Genomic DNA, 16,770 nt, shown 5'->3' on the forward strand with positions numbered 1-16,770 from the left:
ACTTCTATGTTTTTTTTCTTTGATAGGTATTGTATTTCCACAATACTTTCAGGACCAGATTATCTGTCTGTTCTATGCTATGTGCATGTTTGAGAACAATGAATTAATATGTTGAGGTTCTTCTGTGACCTAATGATTTTCTGTAAACTGTGTATACTGAGCAGTGATACTACTTATGCTTGAAAGATTTTGACCATGTGCTCAGCAGTTCATAGTGGCAAATTCGTTTGACAAGCCATCAATGAAAAGCCAGGCTTAATGCATAATGCTGCTGTGTATTTGAAAGAAACACTGGCTTCCCCAATTTCTTTTGCTGTCTTCCCATGAAACACAAAGAGCAACCATAAATCATGATACAAACCATTTTCCTGTAGCAAGACAACGTGGCAAGAGTTCACTGTGTGCCTCGTTATGAATGTCTTTGGCTTCAGCTCCCCACTGTTTTTGTATAGGTCCATTTAAAAAACAGAAAAAGACTTAACTGTACCAATATTAACACAAACCTAAAATAGCTCCCAAAATGTAATAATTTTAAGAAGTATCTGACTTAAAATTCCAAGTTTCATTCTCAAAACTTAAAAGATTTCATCTTGGCTGACACACAGTAAGGGTTTAAGTTGCTACAAGGCATTTAAAAATATAATTTCTGTTCCTAATACACTTTTTTATTTTCATAGACACAGTCTGGCTAGGGGAAACTGTTGTGAACTTAATTATTGTTTTCACCTGGGAGATTGTGTTATTTGTTTTATTTAAAATAGCAAGTATTTGTATATCCCACATAACACTGCATGGAATTAGGTGTATGTTGTATTTTCAAAGGCTGCTGCAGTGCTGTTTATTTTCCTTGTAAATGACTACTGGCTGTCACATACAATAACAGTCAAAGGCTGAGTTTTTTCAAATTATTTTTAATGATCTCTTATACCATTCTCAAATTGCTTCTTTGGTACCTATGTTGTAGTTGTAGCTTATGTATCTAATTCTTTACTGCCTAAGCGCTAAAGTTTTTTTTTTTCTTTTAACCACATATTACCCTTCAGTCTGCATGGACGATTCTCTTCATAGTAGAAAGGAGTTTCAGTGAGCATCAAAGTAGCCAGTAGCCTTTCAGTTAGAGGGTTTATTTAAGTTAAAACATACAACTTTCACTGTGAAAGCCTTATTTCTTCACTGTGTAGTACCTATTTGATATTTATTGGTTTGTAATATTGTCATATATAAAAATTAAACAATATGCAAATTATAATTTACCAGTAATGTACTCTGCATGTTTGTTATGTCATATGTCATGACTGTGTTGTTAATGTGTGTCATACCATTTCATCTCATTCAACCAGGGTCTACCAGGGCGAAATGGCTATCCGGTAATGCATCATATATTTATGATAGCGTATATTACTTTAAAATCATGTTGTATTTTGGTGGGGTTTTTTATTACTGTCAAAAAGACCTTTTTTCTGTTTCTCAGATGCCTAGAAAATATAGGACTTTCCTTTAAAAACAAAATGAAAAACCTTTTAGAAGTTTTGAATAAGAACCTGTTTACAATGCATAAATGCAATGCACTGATTATTGGACAGTTTACATATTTTGTGTTGAGTTTCTGCATTCTTGCATACAAAAATAATTTTTTTACTTTAATTTTTAAAAAAAAATCTTTAGCAAGCTACTGCATCTCAATTTTCCATATTAGAAAGCTGCACAATTGACATATGGAACCTCTAAGTCCTTTCTTTTTACTCTGTCCTTTTTCTCTTGACTGCTTCATTCAATGCATTTTGAGCAAAGTAAAATGCTATTACAGAGGTCCTAGGAGTTGGCTGCATTGTCTTTTGCAGAGTAATTTCTGATAATGGAGATGCAATTCATTTTTCTGTCAGTTTCATTCATATCTTTAGGATTTATTGCCTGAAAAAATAAAATATGAAATAATGCATCTTTCTAAAATCTATTAATAACCTATTTCTTTCAAGTAGTCAGGCAAGCTGACTACAGTGTCCCACTCAGGGAAAAAAGCATACGCCTACCGTCACATGTGTATTAGAAACCAAATGACAAAATGTGTTAGTGGATGTATTTCAGAGACAATATGTATGTACAACATAATGACTGTTAAAGTATGATAATGACCTTACTTGAAGCACTAGAATAGTATAGCTCAGCGGGCCCTCCTATACTGATTTGCCTATATATTTCAGACAAAAGATGCTTAATTTTTCTGTGGCTTTTAAAAATGTTTCTATTCATAAATATGAATTGGGTACCTTGAACACCTGCAGGTAGAGGGCAATTTCATAGAATCTCAGAATGGTTTGGGTTGGAAAGGACATTTACAGATCATCTAGTCCAACCCACTGCCACGGGCAGGGACATCTTTCATTAGACCAGGTTGCTCAAAGCCCCATCCAACCTCACCCTGAACACCTCCAGGAATGGGGATTCTCTGGGCAACCTATTCTAGTGCCTCACCACCCTCATCATAAAAACTTTCTTCCTTATGTCTGATCTAAACTATCCTTTTTTAGTTTAAAATCATTGCCCCTTGTCCTGTGGCCTTGGCAAAATAAAATATATATATATCTTCACCTTTCTTATAAGCCCTCTTTATATATTGAAAGGTCTCAAAAATGGCTCCCCAGGGCCTTCTCATCTCCAGGCTGAACTCTCTCAGCCTTCCTTCATAGGAGAAGTATTCCATCCCTCTGATGGTTTTTATGATCCTCCTCTGGACATGCTCTAACAGGTCCGCATCTGCCTTGTGCTGGAGACCCCAGAACTGGGCACAGTACTCCAGATGGGGTCTCGTGAGTGGAGTGCAGGGTCAGAATCATCTCCCTTGACCTACTTGACCATGCTTCTTTTTATGCAACCCATTTCAATGCTTTTCTCTGGGCATCTTCTTTAGTTGCAGAGTCTTCTGAGAAATGTTACCAAAGACACATCATCTAATGTCTATTTTTACTATTACAAGTAGCTGAAAATCACCTGGTGAGGAATCAATCATCGGCATCAAGAAACCTGCTTGGATATACTGAAAATAATATTTGGTTTCAGAATGCATACCCCGATTTTACTCAGAGAGCTTAATCTGTGTAGGTGGGTGCACAAGTGTGTGGAGGAGAAGATGGAGTGAAAAGCTTGCTAAAAATACCTCTTTTGGTCATCATCCAGCTGTAAACTCAGTATAGAAAGGTAGGGATTTAAAAGAAAGAAGGACCACAGTGACAACAAACAAGCCCTTAGGCTCTTAGGTGATCGCTTCTGTGGAAATTAAATATCTTTGGTGTTCTTCATTCCAGTTAATGAGCTTAATGCTCATAAAGTTTACACTGTGCAAAGTACAAAAGCCTCACAGGCTTAACTTCTTGGCCTAAAGTATAAACTGAGAAAATGAGTGAATGTGTGTATCGGTGATGGACTCATGCATGTTTTGCAGGCTTCATGGAGACAGTTTGAAAATGTAATTTTCACATTATATTTTTTTATATGTAATATTTAGAGCCTGAAAGCCCAGGCCTTTGTCTAGGTCCAGCTGCTTTCTTGAAGAGATTTGTTGTGGGATCTGAAGACAGATCTTGGAAGCCATGTTATTGAAACTGCTGGGTCTAATTAGTGGCATTGGTATGGGCAAACTTTAGTCTGAATGCATTTCTGTGCATGTGTACAGGCATCTCTGTGTGCACAGGCAAAGGTGTGCTAGGCACTGATTGAACACTTCTGCCTGCCTGAAAATAACTGGGAATAGAACTTGGCTTTGGTTCTTCAAAGGCATCACTTGGCTGGCTGTGTCGATCTTTCAGTTACAGCCATATCCTCATGCTTTGAGTGGGAAATATGTAACAGCGAGTTCAATGCACTTTAAAAGTACTTATACAGCCCTGTAGAGCTCTATGAAAAGGCTATTAGTGTTTAAAGTTATTTCTCTAGGGTCCTATTTAACTCCAGTAGAACCCTTATTGCTTTAATCTTTATTGGATTTTATAGGATATTCTGTTAGGATAGTGAAGTATATCTGCCACGTATAACCTGAAAAAGCTCTCTGCTTGATAGGCCAAAACATAGCATTGTGATCTCACAAAAGCTAGTGGCTGTTTTCTCCAAGACTCAAGTTTTCATTGTCTGTGTTCATTCTAATTTTAAAGGTAACTTAAGAAATAAGAACAGTAAGAGGAATTACGGTGAGCAATAGAAGTTTCTAGGAAGATATGGTATCAAAAGTCAAGAAAATAAGCTGGACTTACTGCTAATGAGTACCACAGTTAAGGGATTTGTAAGACCATGATTAACTGTTTAATATGTAAGGCACCATGAATACTATAAAAAACATGCATTGGTACAGCTTTTTTCCCTCATTAACATTTGCATAACAGACAGTGACCAAATTCAGAGTTGTAAGTCTTGCAGCTTGAGTTTAAAATTGAAATAGGCTATCACTTGTTCTTAAATAAAAGAGAACAAGAGTGCACAAACATTAGAGAATGAGAACACAGGCGTTTGTTTCCGGGGGTTTATATGACGATGTCACTTCAGAAATAATGCTAGAACTTGGAAAAAAAAAAAAAACCAACAAAAAAACCTCAACCACTAAAAAAATCCAGCAGCTTCTGAATGCAGTGAGGAAGCCAAATACACAAACCGTGTAGTGCTCTTCAGGGGAAAAAGAATCTTATAAACTGGTTGAATGGGTAGGAGTTATTTACTGTTTTCCATTGAAAAACTGAGGCAGACTGAGAACATTTTTCCTACTCCTTTTCCCAAGTTGGGTTAAAGATCAAGCTCAACATCCAAGTAAATCATCCTGGAAATTGTTGCATGTCTGGTGTAAAGCTGCACTATTTTCAGAATAAAGTGTTAGAATATGAAGATGCTCACATAAGTTTACTTCATAGAAGAGTGGATTGGGGACATTTCTCCTACATCTCTCCATGGTGTCAGTTTGCAGAGCACCTGATGTATTTACAAGACACTTAGGAGCTGTAGAGGATTATGACTGCTGCAGGTGATCATATGAGTACATGGTTATGAATATTCTGTATCTGTGACTGTGATAGTGAAGTAACAACTGCCTCATCTGCAAAAGCCAGCAATATAACAAGATATTTTTACCCTTTTCCTCTCTTGCAATTATAAAAAGAAATTGCCTTAGATAAGCAAAAATAGAAACTTCACATGGTGATTTAAGAAAATTATTTGTGCTGCAATAAATGCCTGCCTACTGGTATGTTCTGGTTCTAAAATGTTTCAGTCCATTTTATACATAGAATTACAAATAAAGATTAGAAAATTAATGGAATAATAAAACAGCATTATAATAGATAAGCTCACTGTGCCGTTAGTAATACAGACAATTGTTACCATACGCTGGATCCACCAAGACCCTCTTTAAAGTAGCAATTTCCATCTCAGATGCATAAACAGAGGACACCTGTGTTGTAAAATCCACATCTCCACATGGCATTTTCTACATGTCAGCATGTGATGCAAACCAAGCACATAATGCGAGGATACTGTGGGTTAGTGAGGATCACTGTAGTTTAGATTCACAGCTGATGTCAGTTCAAAATCATACAACCCATATATCAATCAGAGAAATACAGAAATATGGCTGATGGCATACAGATAGGGTAGATGTAATTTAACAATTAAATGTCTTGTTTTCTGTATTCTCCCTTGCAGCTTTAAATATGACCCTCTTCTTTTTCCTAATAAAGCATGTATAGGTAGTGAAAGAAATTAAGCTGATTTGTCATTTATTTGACAGTGTACATAAATTTCTGGTCACTCTAGGCTCTCTGTTGAGTTCAGCTTTGCAGCTAAGCAGGTGGCATGCAGAAGGCTGTAGTTATGATTTTCATGTTTATGCTTTGGCAGGCATAACTAATGCTTGAACTGTACCTAAGGTCATTCATACTTGCCTTTTGTTGGGCATGCCACTTGAAATTTCCCAGTCATTTCCTCACAACGCACGATGCAACTCTCTGGTGTAACAGAAATAGCTTTATTTATGAAACAAACTACCTTGGAGCAAAATTTTGTGTTCCAAAGAAGCTGTAATTCTAGGACTCAATTCTCATTTTGTATTTGGCAATTGCACATGGTTGTAGAGCAAGTAACCAGTGACAGTTAAAAAATGCCTCTTACAATTTGCCTGAACTGTAACTTTCTCACAAAAAAAATTGAGATTCAAAGAAAATGTTAAATCACTTACAGTAGAAATCTGGTATTTAATTATTACTTATATCTGTCACAAACAGCAAAGGAAATTCCAAACCATCCTATAAGAATTCTTAAGTCATCGGTTCCTTCACCTTGAAGGAGGGTTGCCAACATGATGCGTCATTTTCTTTCATGCTGGATTTTTCATTTGGACTTGTGATATAGCTGAAAGATATGTAAAACTTTACTAGCCATACAGCTCCCAGATGAATATTCCTATGTGGGAGTTTAAGTGCGTTGTTAATCCTAGCTGAGGTCAAGGGCTATAATATTTCATTAAAGAAACTTATTCCTAAATCACTGGACTAGGTGGTTGGATTCTGTGATTTCCAGAAAGTGCAAAATAGAAGTGTTTTCTGAAGGCTGCAGCACGCCTGCTTCCCCGTGTGGTCAGCATTCGGTTCCCATTTATAAGACAGGCAATATGAGGAGGGGAACATCTGGAGCAGGCGGGCACCTGAACAGGGTGTTCTTATAAAGCTGAATGAGGAACTTTTCCCCTACTGGGAATCAAAAAGTTCTTTCATACACCTGTGGTGGGCCCCACACTGCTTTGCATCATCCCGTAATTACACCAGAAGTGATATGGCTAGTGCTTGTTCAAGCTAATAATGTTCTCAAAGATATGCTTTGGGTGTTCTTTCTTAATGTGAGAAGTTAGCTGGTAGAACAAAGCCCTAACGTACTTTGTCTCCATTCCTTGGGATCTTTGGGATGGGCACATTTAGTGTGTATCTTGCCTTTTGCATCACAAGGAAAATACTAGGGTGTTGTTTGGACTGCCCTTGTTTTTTGTATTCTCAGCTACATGTGTGCATATTAAAATCAGGATTAGTTAAAGCAGTTTCTGAAAGCAAACATACTTGTCTGGTAGGAAGGATTTATACAAGCAGTGTGGAATGTCAGTTGCAAGTTTATTTCCATGACTGTGTAGGATACAGATCATAAATCATCCTTAGAAAAAGGTTATTTTGGTTCTTTTTTTTTTTTTTATTTCTCTTTTTTCTCCTCTCTCTGGCTTAAGGTAAAACAATTAACATTTATTGGTTTTGCAAATATTGGGATCTGCATAGTGCTGATAATCTAACAGAGGACCACTGAGTTAAGAATTCTTTTTGGATTATTTTATACATGTTCACAGTAGCTATTTCCAGTATAAACTAGAGGAATTTAACCCTTTGCTGCTTTGCTTCACAAAAGGAGCATAATGGAAAAACAATCATGCACATGAGCACTCATCAGTTGAAAAGACTATTAAGTCTTTAATGTAGAAATCAGTTTATTGCTGCTACATAATATTCTTACCAAAATAAACTGCTGTTTGCTTCAGTTTGGAAGGCTGGAATTCTTAGCAAGTGAAGTAATGCCAGAAAAAAATTGAAAATTTTTAAAAGTCACACTATTCTTTCTGTAACAGTTCCTTGTTTTACCAGATCAATTGCAACTAAGATAAACAAAGGTAAGGGCAGAGTCTTCTACTTTTCTTCATGCTGAGCAGCAGTTACTCAGAGAAGCAATCCCCAAAAGAAGTAGTACTTACTATGAGAGGGCAAGGTAGAACTGGGAGCCATGCGAAGAAAAAATCAGGAGACAAATTGTGGGTGCTAAGGAAGTTCTTTATTTCCTGGTACACAGATTTTTTTGTGAATCGGAAGCTGCATCACTGTATTGGAGTTTAAGGCTTACATTCAAATTCATATTTTAGTTCAGTAGTATTAGACATGTATATTGAGGTTTTTGGCCTCCAGCAGTTGGAACGATCTCAGTTTGCCATTTGCAGTTAGCTTCACTGGGTGACATTAACAAAGGTACAGTATTTTTCTATAGCTGAGAGTGAGGTTGAAAGGAAGTGCTCCAAAAGCACCAGGAGTAGCAGACAGGCAGTTCAGGAACTTCTGTCATGCATAACGTAGTATTTGCATACCCAGTCACTGTGAAAGTTCAAGTTGAGGTTCCTTTTCTTAATCAGAACACTCTTGAGTGAGGCCTGTGATTTTCCTTCAGGTAGTCTGACTGATTAGCCCATCTCCGAAGGGAAAGTGACCTCAGCGTTTCCACTTCCAGCTGTGTGGATCAATTACCCTGATTTTTTAAAATCTACTCTGCATATGATAGGAGATCTCTCATTTTAGTTCTCTGCCCTTAGAGTATGTAAAGTGTAATCTGGTATTGCCATCACACGCATATTGTTTCTCCCTAGCTGGGAATACAAAGAAACACACTTTTGTTCTTCGTGCTGTCACCAGCTACTGCAAAACTCTTTCTATAATCTTGAAAACCAGTTATGTCAGAAGAAAGCAATGAGTATGTTTTATTTGGATGTATTCATGTGTGGATCCCCAAAACTTACAAGAATAGTCTAGAGATTTTGAGATTAAACGAACTAATGAGATTGGTAAATGCTTTAGTATTTTTAAAGTTGTTTCACTGAACTATATTTTGTCTTTGGATTCACCTGTTCAGCTCTGGTGAATTTCAATTTAACTTGCATAATTTGACTGAAATTAGAAAACAAGTGAGAGGAGTGTATGATTTGTTAGAGTATGGCTCAGAAAGGCACAGGAATGTAATATTTGCATTTGCAAGTTTTCTTGGCTCTGGGGGTAGCCCATATTCTGTACTGTAGATCGATCTGATTTCAATAACTTTTGTTTTTTTGGCTAAATGTTTTCTCGGTTGAGTTTGCCTGTTTCTGCTTGTGCAGCAGTTCTGAAGGCAGAAAACTTACTCTCTGACTGTGCAATGACACACCAGCTCTACTTAGAGTTAAAAGGGGATTTCAGAATCAAAGTAGAAAAATCTCTGAATTTCTTTCTGGATAGGCAAGCTTCAAAAAGCAGATGTACGAGTATGGAGAAACTTAGTAGTTTTTCCTAAATACCTTGAGGGGGTGAAACGAGCAGCAACTCAACAGCAAGATTTTGCAGAGATGAGCTTTTGTTCTCCAATGTAAAAAAAAAAAACAACCACCACCTCCCCCCCAAAAAACCCACCAAAAAAACCCCAAACCAAACCCAACCAAATAAAGAAAAACACACACAAAAGAAATTCTACTTCTTTTCACATAAATTTCAAAAATGCATAAATGGAATTTGCCATGAAAGAAAAAGAGTTATCGGAAGTTTTTTTGGAAGTTGGACCTGTATATGTCTTTTCACCTACAAAAAAAAAAGAAAGAACTGCAGAAGTAGTCTGAAGCAACATTGCTGCTGAGGATCTGAATTAAAATGACAGGATTCTTCTAGCATCCTCTCAGTAGTCTCTCTCGAGCCAGTTACGAGCAAACAAAATTCCCTTTAGACACTCCATCTAGCTGGTGAATATATGGCTCCAAGCTTTCCCCTTCATGGCTGCTTTATTGTATTGATTCATTCTTGAGTGAGTCTCTTTTCTTCCTCCTCTGTGACTTGCTCCAATTCCTTACCCAGCAATATAGTTTCTAGGTCCCTCAAATCTTTTGGCAGCCAATATAGTGTTACAACTACACTCTTTCAATCATCTGCTTGCTTCTGATAACACTTTTTTTCTCCCCTCTCCCTCTCCCTCTCCCTCTCCCTCTCCCTCTCCCTCTCCCTCTCCCTCTCCCTCTCCCTCTCCCTCTCCCTCTCCCTCTCCCTCTCCGCATTTTCTCCCTTTTTAAACCCTTTTATGTTTCTTCTTGAGTGAAATATTGAAAAGCAGAAAGTTCTTAAGTTTTCCCAATAGTCTCATAAAAATACTAGCACCAACAGAAGGGTTATCCTATCTCAAACATTATCTCCTACCCAGACACTATTCATTGTCATTTTCCAGGCATGACTGACACCTGGGCTTACAATAAAGAACACCCAACTTCTCCTCTCGCTCCTCTTCCTCATCCTCCACACTCATGTGAACGGGTCAACCTGCTATTTTCAACCTTGTCATAAATTTCCGAATGTTACACTTTAGGTTTAAATTGCATTGTCCAGTGTTTTGCTTGAAAGGCCATTAGGACTGTGGTCTGACGTCAGTGGGACAGGACATTAAGGCATTAAATGAGGAAGAAAGAATGACAAAGTTTGTAGTGCATCCCCAAATACTGATTTATTTCCTGGAACGAAATAATCTTTTAGAGTTTGCTTCATACAGGTTTTTTTCATAATGATTTATGCTTTTTGAGAATTTACTGGTTCCAAGTAATTTTGGAGGGGACAGAATTTTATGTGGTACCATTAGCTTTTGATGAATGATTTAGGTTATAGTGTGTTTAAAACAGTAGTGTCTTTAAACTAGCTGCGTGTATATTTGTGCCTTTTAAATCTAGTAGGTACATGACAGAACTATCTGAATGGGCTTGCGTGTGCAGAATTTTATATTCCAGTTATTTGAGCACATTTGGCAGTGCATAGCTGAAAACACCTGCTTTGGAGTTTAAGTTTTAATGCAGTGCATCCGCACCATTATTTTTTTCTCATCTTGTATCCCAGTTGGAAATAATGCATTTTTGGACTAGGACTAGGTATGAACGCTGGCATTTTGGTTATCTTTGAATTCTTCAAACAAAGTTTTCTTTGACCACATGATAGACCAAAGAGATTGGGGGTTTTATCTACATTTTTATCTATTTATGAACACTTTGTTACTTTGGCTTTTAGGTTTTTTTATCTTTTAAGGCCTTTGTAACTGTTCTCTTTTTTTGGAGATGTATCCACTCTGATTAATCTCTTTTGTTGTAAGTCGAAAGGAAAGTATCTCTATGGCAGCTGTATGGTGTTTTTTTTCATTCCCTGGGAGCCCCATTCAAAATATGTGCCTCTGTAGGCAGATAAAAGGAACGTGATGCTCAGGTTCTTCTATCCTAATGGAACAAAAATCAATTTACATACCTGCTCTTGAGTTTTGGTAATCTTCTAAAGCTGATGGTTCCACCGAGGGAAGGTCAAAAATTGGCTTCTGAAGGTTAGTTCTCTATGATACTGTGTTATTTACCAAACAACTGTATATATTTTTTTTAATTAGCGGACTTCATTCCCTCTGAAAAGAGAAAATTTCTACAAACCAAAAAAAGAAATTTACTAAAAGAAGCATAATGGTTTGTTTTTTGTTTTTTGTTTTTGTGTTGGTTTTTTTTTATTATTATTATTATTCTGTAAAGCCATCAAACAGGTAACAAGAAAGATTGTTCTTTAGTAGGGTTTCAGTGAGCAAATGGATTCACTTCCATGGTGGTGTAAGGAGACAGATTCTTCAGAATTATTCCAGGAGAACAAAAATCTAATTCATCAAAGTCATCGTGCCACAGCTGTTACAACAATCTATCTCCCGCTGAATGCTAGCCAGCTAATTTTTGAGAAGTGACATTTTTTCACAGTTTATTGTTTTCTCATCAACATGGCACCAACCACATCAAATATATTCACACAGTGATGTTGGCGTTGATGAATTAGCCATGTGCTTTCTATTTACAGATACAGGAGTTTCAATTTCTTCAGGAGAAACTTCATTCTTTTAGGTAGAATGTAAATTTCTTCCTGCTCTGTGTGTATGTTGTCTGTGTTCAAGTACTTGTTAAGCTATACAGGAATTCAGTAGCATAATGAGGTATTTTTATGGAAACACGTAGTTCTGCAACCTATTGCAAGGCTGTTTTTATGGATGGGTGAAGCATATGGGGGTAAGCACTTTAAGATCACAATTTCAAAACAGTTTATTTTTTAACAGCAGGCAGTTACAATGTGCTGTTTCTCAATTCACTGTACCATATATGATTTGCCAAGTTTAGGCAGGTTCATTTTACAATTTTCTTTTTTTTTTTTTTTTCTTCTCTCCTGAAGAAGTACCTGAGTATCGGTTAGGTATTTCATACTTGGAGTTTTGATCTACGGTAAACAGTGTTAGACAGTGATAAATAATCTGTTTAAAATGAACCAAAACAAAACAGAGTCCACATGACTCCTTTCTTTACTGTAACTTGAGCTATGTTGCTTTTACTCTTTCTAGGGTCAACAGTAGTTTCCCTTTGCAGTAATTTGTCATACAGATATGACTGTACAAATGTTGCAGATGCTGGTGAGATGTATAGGCTACAAGGAGAAAAACAGTGTCTGTCTGGAAATAATCTTCTTGCTAGCCTGATGTATGGAAGACAAAAAAGTGCTTCACAGTTTGGGGTTCACAGTCATACTTGGCCCTTTTCTCCTATATATTTGTGATGTGTGCGATGTTGGCCATGATAAATAGAAGGATGTCTGCCTACAGTCTTTTAGAAGAGTTCATTCCAACTTATATCTGCCCAGTTTTTTCTCATGGTTTTTTAGACATATGTATTTCAGCAGGAAGGGCAGTCATAGTTCTCAGATACTCAAAAATGCATCTGCACCACAAGAAACTGCCTGTCAGATTTCCTGCATAAACTATAAAAATAAAAAGTATCTCGGCAATTATTTTTCGGCCGTGAAATATGCTTTTGAAAAGCTGTGACTATAATTTTTCTTGCATAGAACTCTTTGTACTCCCTTATTGTTACCATATGCAGTGCTTTTTTTGTAGTTCAGCCACTCTGAATAGCCAAACTCTGAACAATTTTTCTTTCTTCAAATCGCCTGCTTCTAGACATAACCAGTCCATCTTATGATTGCAAAGGAACTATTAGAGTATTCAGACTGCATGTAGGGCTCCCAGCTGGGAATCTTGTAATCTAGGGTGATATTGCCCCAAGGAAAAGTTTGGAAAATGTACCTGGCATTTCTGGTTTATTTTGGAATCTTTAAAACTGTCCCTCACTTTCTATCTTGTTCCATCATCGATGATTTCTGTCATCTAACTTAGGCTAATATAGGAACCAGAACCACTTCATGAAATTCATAACTTCAGTTGCATGTCCTTTTGTTTTTTGAAATTCAAAGAAATTAAAACGTATGGAAAAATGCAAACCTTTTCTGTAACAAGAACAGCAAAATGCATGTAATATTCCTGCCAGTTATGCTTGGCAGCTTACTATTAGCATTGGCTTATTGCTTCAGATGTGCATGCTGCATATTTCTCTGTACTGAAGGCACTACACTTGACAGGTGGTTAAAAATATAAATTGGAATAACTTCTGATTACCTTTATGCTCATGAACTGAAATCTCAATACTGAGAGCCTACTCTAGGCATGGTGTAGCATTTCTGGCTGATGGAGGTATAGCCTGGAGACTTAATCATGGTGCTGCTATTCTTCATTCTCCAGGTTTTATCAGGACCTTGCTTCTGAGTCACTTTGGTGTTTCCAAGGCATGTTTGAGATCCTTATTAGCTTTTTAAAGGCAATTTTGCAAGTGTTTTTGATGAGTTAATGGCTTGCAACCAAATGAGAGATTCTTGGATTTACAGGATGAGGCTATTAAAGGCTTAAGAATGCCCCCCACCCTCACCACACCCCACCCCAAAAAACCTAAAAAAAAATCCCAAAAATACCAGTGTGATGGATTGGGGAGCAGTTGGAGTTCAATTCTTGAATTAATTTGAATCACTATTTTGCATGAGTCTAGGAGAAGCAAGATGTTGCTTCTGAAGGCTGAATGAGATGAAGTCTCTAGCAGTTCAGATGGGATCTGTAAGCTCCTGGTCAAGAAGATCAAGCAGCTGAACAGTGCTGTGAATTTTTTGAATTTTTTTTAAAAAAACCCAACTTCATTTAAAACTAAATTCCTACCTTGGAATACATTTATACTTATTTTGCAATCTCCAGGTGATGATCCATCTAGTTGAGTTTTATGTCTCAGGTAGTAGCTCATGTGAATTGCTTGAGGGCAGAATTCAGGAAATCCTGAAATGGACTTCTTAGAAAGAATGTTGTAGTACTTCATTTGTCTTTGTCAGTAATTTTGCTTTATGTGGTAAAGGGTTTTAGACAGCAGGCTCAGCTCACCTTTCTTTCACTCTTGTAGAACATTCTTTTCACAGAAGAGTTTTCTCCAGCCCAAATGATCTGTATTATTTGGGGTTTTTTGCAGTAATATCCTGATTGCTGGCCAGAGAGACTTGTTGCACGTTGATTTAGTGTACTTTTTTCTCCCAGGCTTGGAGCAAGTGACTTCTGTACCTGGGCTGTTCTCTCACGTTGTTCTTAATGGCAATCATTTCCATTCATTTTTTGAAAAAGAACCAATAATATTTCATCAGTAGGAGAAATTTAGCTAGCTGACGAGCTTATCTTACTCATTGCCCTTATAAGTTCTAAACCAAAACTTCACTAAAAAGAAATCTTGTCAGACTTGCTAGGAATTATATAACCTTGCTAGGAATACTATACTACGTCTAATTAAAGTAAGCCTTGATAAACCTGTCATTAACCAAAGGAGAGAAAAAGACAGACATGGAGATTCATCATTTTAACGGTGTTGTGATGAGGAAACCTGACAGTTGTGTGGTTTTAAACTTCTATCAATCTTGAACTAAAATAGGTGGTTTGAAAAGGCAATGTGTCATCTTTCACCTTACCTGAATTTAGTGGGGTTGCAAACCTGCTGTCTGAGAGAGATTTCCTTTCTTTTCCCACACATAGGTATTTTAAAATTCAGTCTGACACAGTAACGGGCATGCAGCTCATACAGCGGCTGTAAAGCTAGATTCCTGCGTTCTTCTGAATCTCCTATTGTATATGGATTGACATAAGAGATTTCCAAGCAGTTGCAAGTACCAATTTAACAATCCAGCTTACTATAAATTTTTTAGAAATGTGGAATAATTTAGCCAATTTTATCAGGGTAAGAATTTCTGAATTCTGAAATGCTGCTGTAAGAGTCTAAATTAGTGTATCTTAAGACTGCCAAATGTGTGATCTAAAAAATTACTGGGGGACACTTTAAAATGTTGGGGGGTTATTTATTAACAACTGAGTGCTGAACCACACGCCTATTAAAATCAATCTGAAAATGCACTTTTAATTCAGTGCATTACAAACTGAGTCCAGAAAAGACTTGAATACTGGCCAACTTCAGCTACAGCATTGTTATGTCTCATTAGCTTTATTTGTTGGGCCAACACTGGCCATGAGAAATGTTGAAATAACCTCGGCCACTTATTTGTGCCATGAAGTTCCAGTAAATTGAAATACAGTCTACCATGGTGTCACTGGGATTCTGTTCAGTTTTCTGTATTCATACCTCTCTCTAAGATGTAGGTGTTTCTATATTAATTTTGTGTTTGTGGAGATTTTGAGATACCTATGGTCTGCACTGGGGGAGAGATGATTTTTTTTTTTTTTTGCCAAAATACTTGATTTCACACCAAATAATCGGTAAATACAGAGAGTTGCCAAAGTCTGAGAAGTCATTAACATTTGGAGATAATAATTGACCTGCTTGTAATTTTTTTATACTCAAAACTAGAACTAATTTGCAGTGTCAAAATTTTTCTTCATTTTTTCCACAGAGAAATGTGTTTGCAACATTTCTCTGCATGCTTCCAATTAATATAAAAGCTACAAAAATTATGCATTCTTAAAATATGCCAATCTATTTTATTTTAAAACAAAAAGCCAAACCCCTTCCTTTAGGTAGAGGGTGGTCTGCAACTTATAAAGAAGAAATGACATCTGTTTCTGTTTATTATGTATCTCCTGCTTCACAAGTCAGTCTTCTGATGAGTATTCCTTAAACGAAAAGGATCACTGAAGGATGAGTGGAGAACTTAGAAGTAAGAAGACAGGCTGCATCTTCCTTTTTTCCTTCCCTTGGAAGATTTTTTTTTAATCACTTAGTAGATTTCAACATTTTCTTATCTTCACTTTTCACTTAGAATTTTCTGAAGAAATTAATATTACATTAAAACTGCCTAAAGTAATAATACTGACTATCTTTGTGGTAGGAACACACTCAAGATTTTTGATGCATTTGCTTACGTATTTAATTTCTAGCAATAACCCCTAAAATCCTTAAAATACTTACCTCCAGAGTAACCCATATGTAAAAAGATACTGCTTAGATGAAAAACTACCGATTTTGTATAGCGTTCAAAATCTGACTAAAAATATCTTTCTTTGAGAAATGTTACATTTACAGTCTTCATGAGGAAAAAACCAGACCAAAATGGCACTCATACCCCCCTTACTCCCGTGTGTTGTCTCTGTCCATATTAGGGTTTTTATATAGGTAGGTAGTGCTAAGTAAATAGCTGGGTACTATTTGGAAAAAAAGCAACATACTGTACAAACACCTTTGGTTTGGTATCTTGGAAAAAAATGTATGTAATGCTGTAAGTAAATATCCAGTGTCGTGGTTTAACCCCAGCCAGCAACTAAGCACCACGCAGCTGCTCCCTCCCTCCCTTCCTCCGCTGGTGGGACAGGGAAGAGAATTAGAAGGGTAAAAGTAGAGAAAACTCATGGTTTGAGATAAAGACAGCTTAATAGGTAAAGCAAAAGCTGTGGACACAAAACGAAACAAGGAATTCATTCACCACTTCCCATGGGCAGGCAGGTGTTCAGCCATCTCCAGGAAGGCAGGGCTCCATCACGCGTAACAGTTACTGGGGAAGTGAAATAACCATCACTCTGAATGTCGCCACCTTCCTCCTTCTTCCCCCAGCATTGTATGTTCAGCATGAC

General features: G+C 37.0%; 1 protein-coding gene across 1 annotated transcript in view; it reads left to right on the plus strand.

The window, feature by feature from the left end:
• The window catches only part of COL25A1 (collagen type XXV alpha 1 chain), a 309,093-nt gene that overhangs the window by 171,447 nt on the left and 120,876 nt on the right, over positions 1 to 16,770 (plus strand). The window lies entirely within an intron of this gene.

Source organism: Falco cherrug, chromosome 1, assembly GCF_023634085.1.
Source record: "Falco cherrug isolate bFalChe1 chromosome 1, bFalChe1.pri, whole genome shotgun sequence".
In the NCBI taxonomy this organism is placed as follows: Eukaryota; Metazoa; Chordata; class Aves; order Falconiformes; family Falconidae; genus Falco; species Falco cherrug.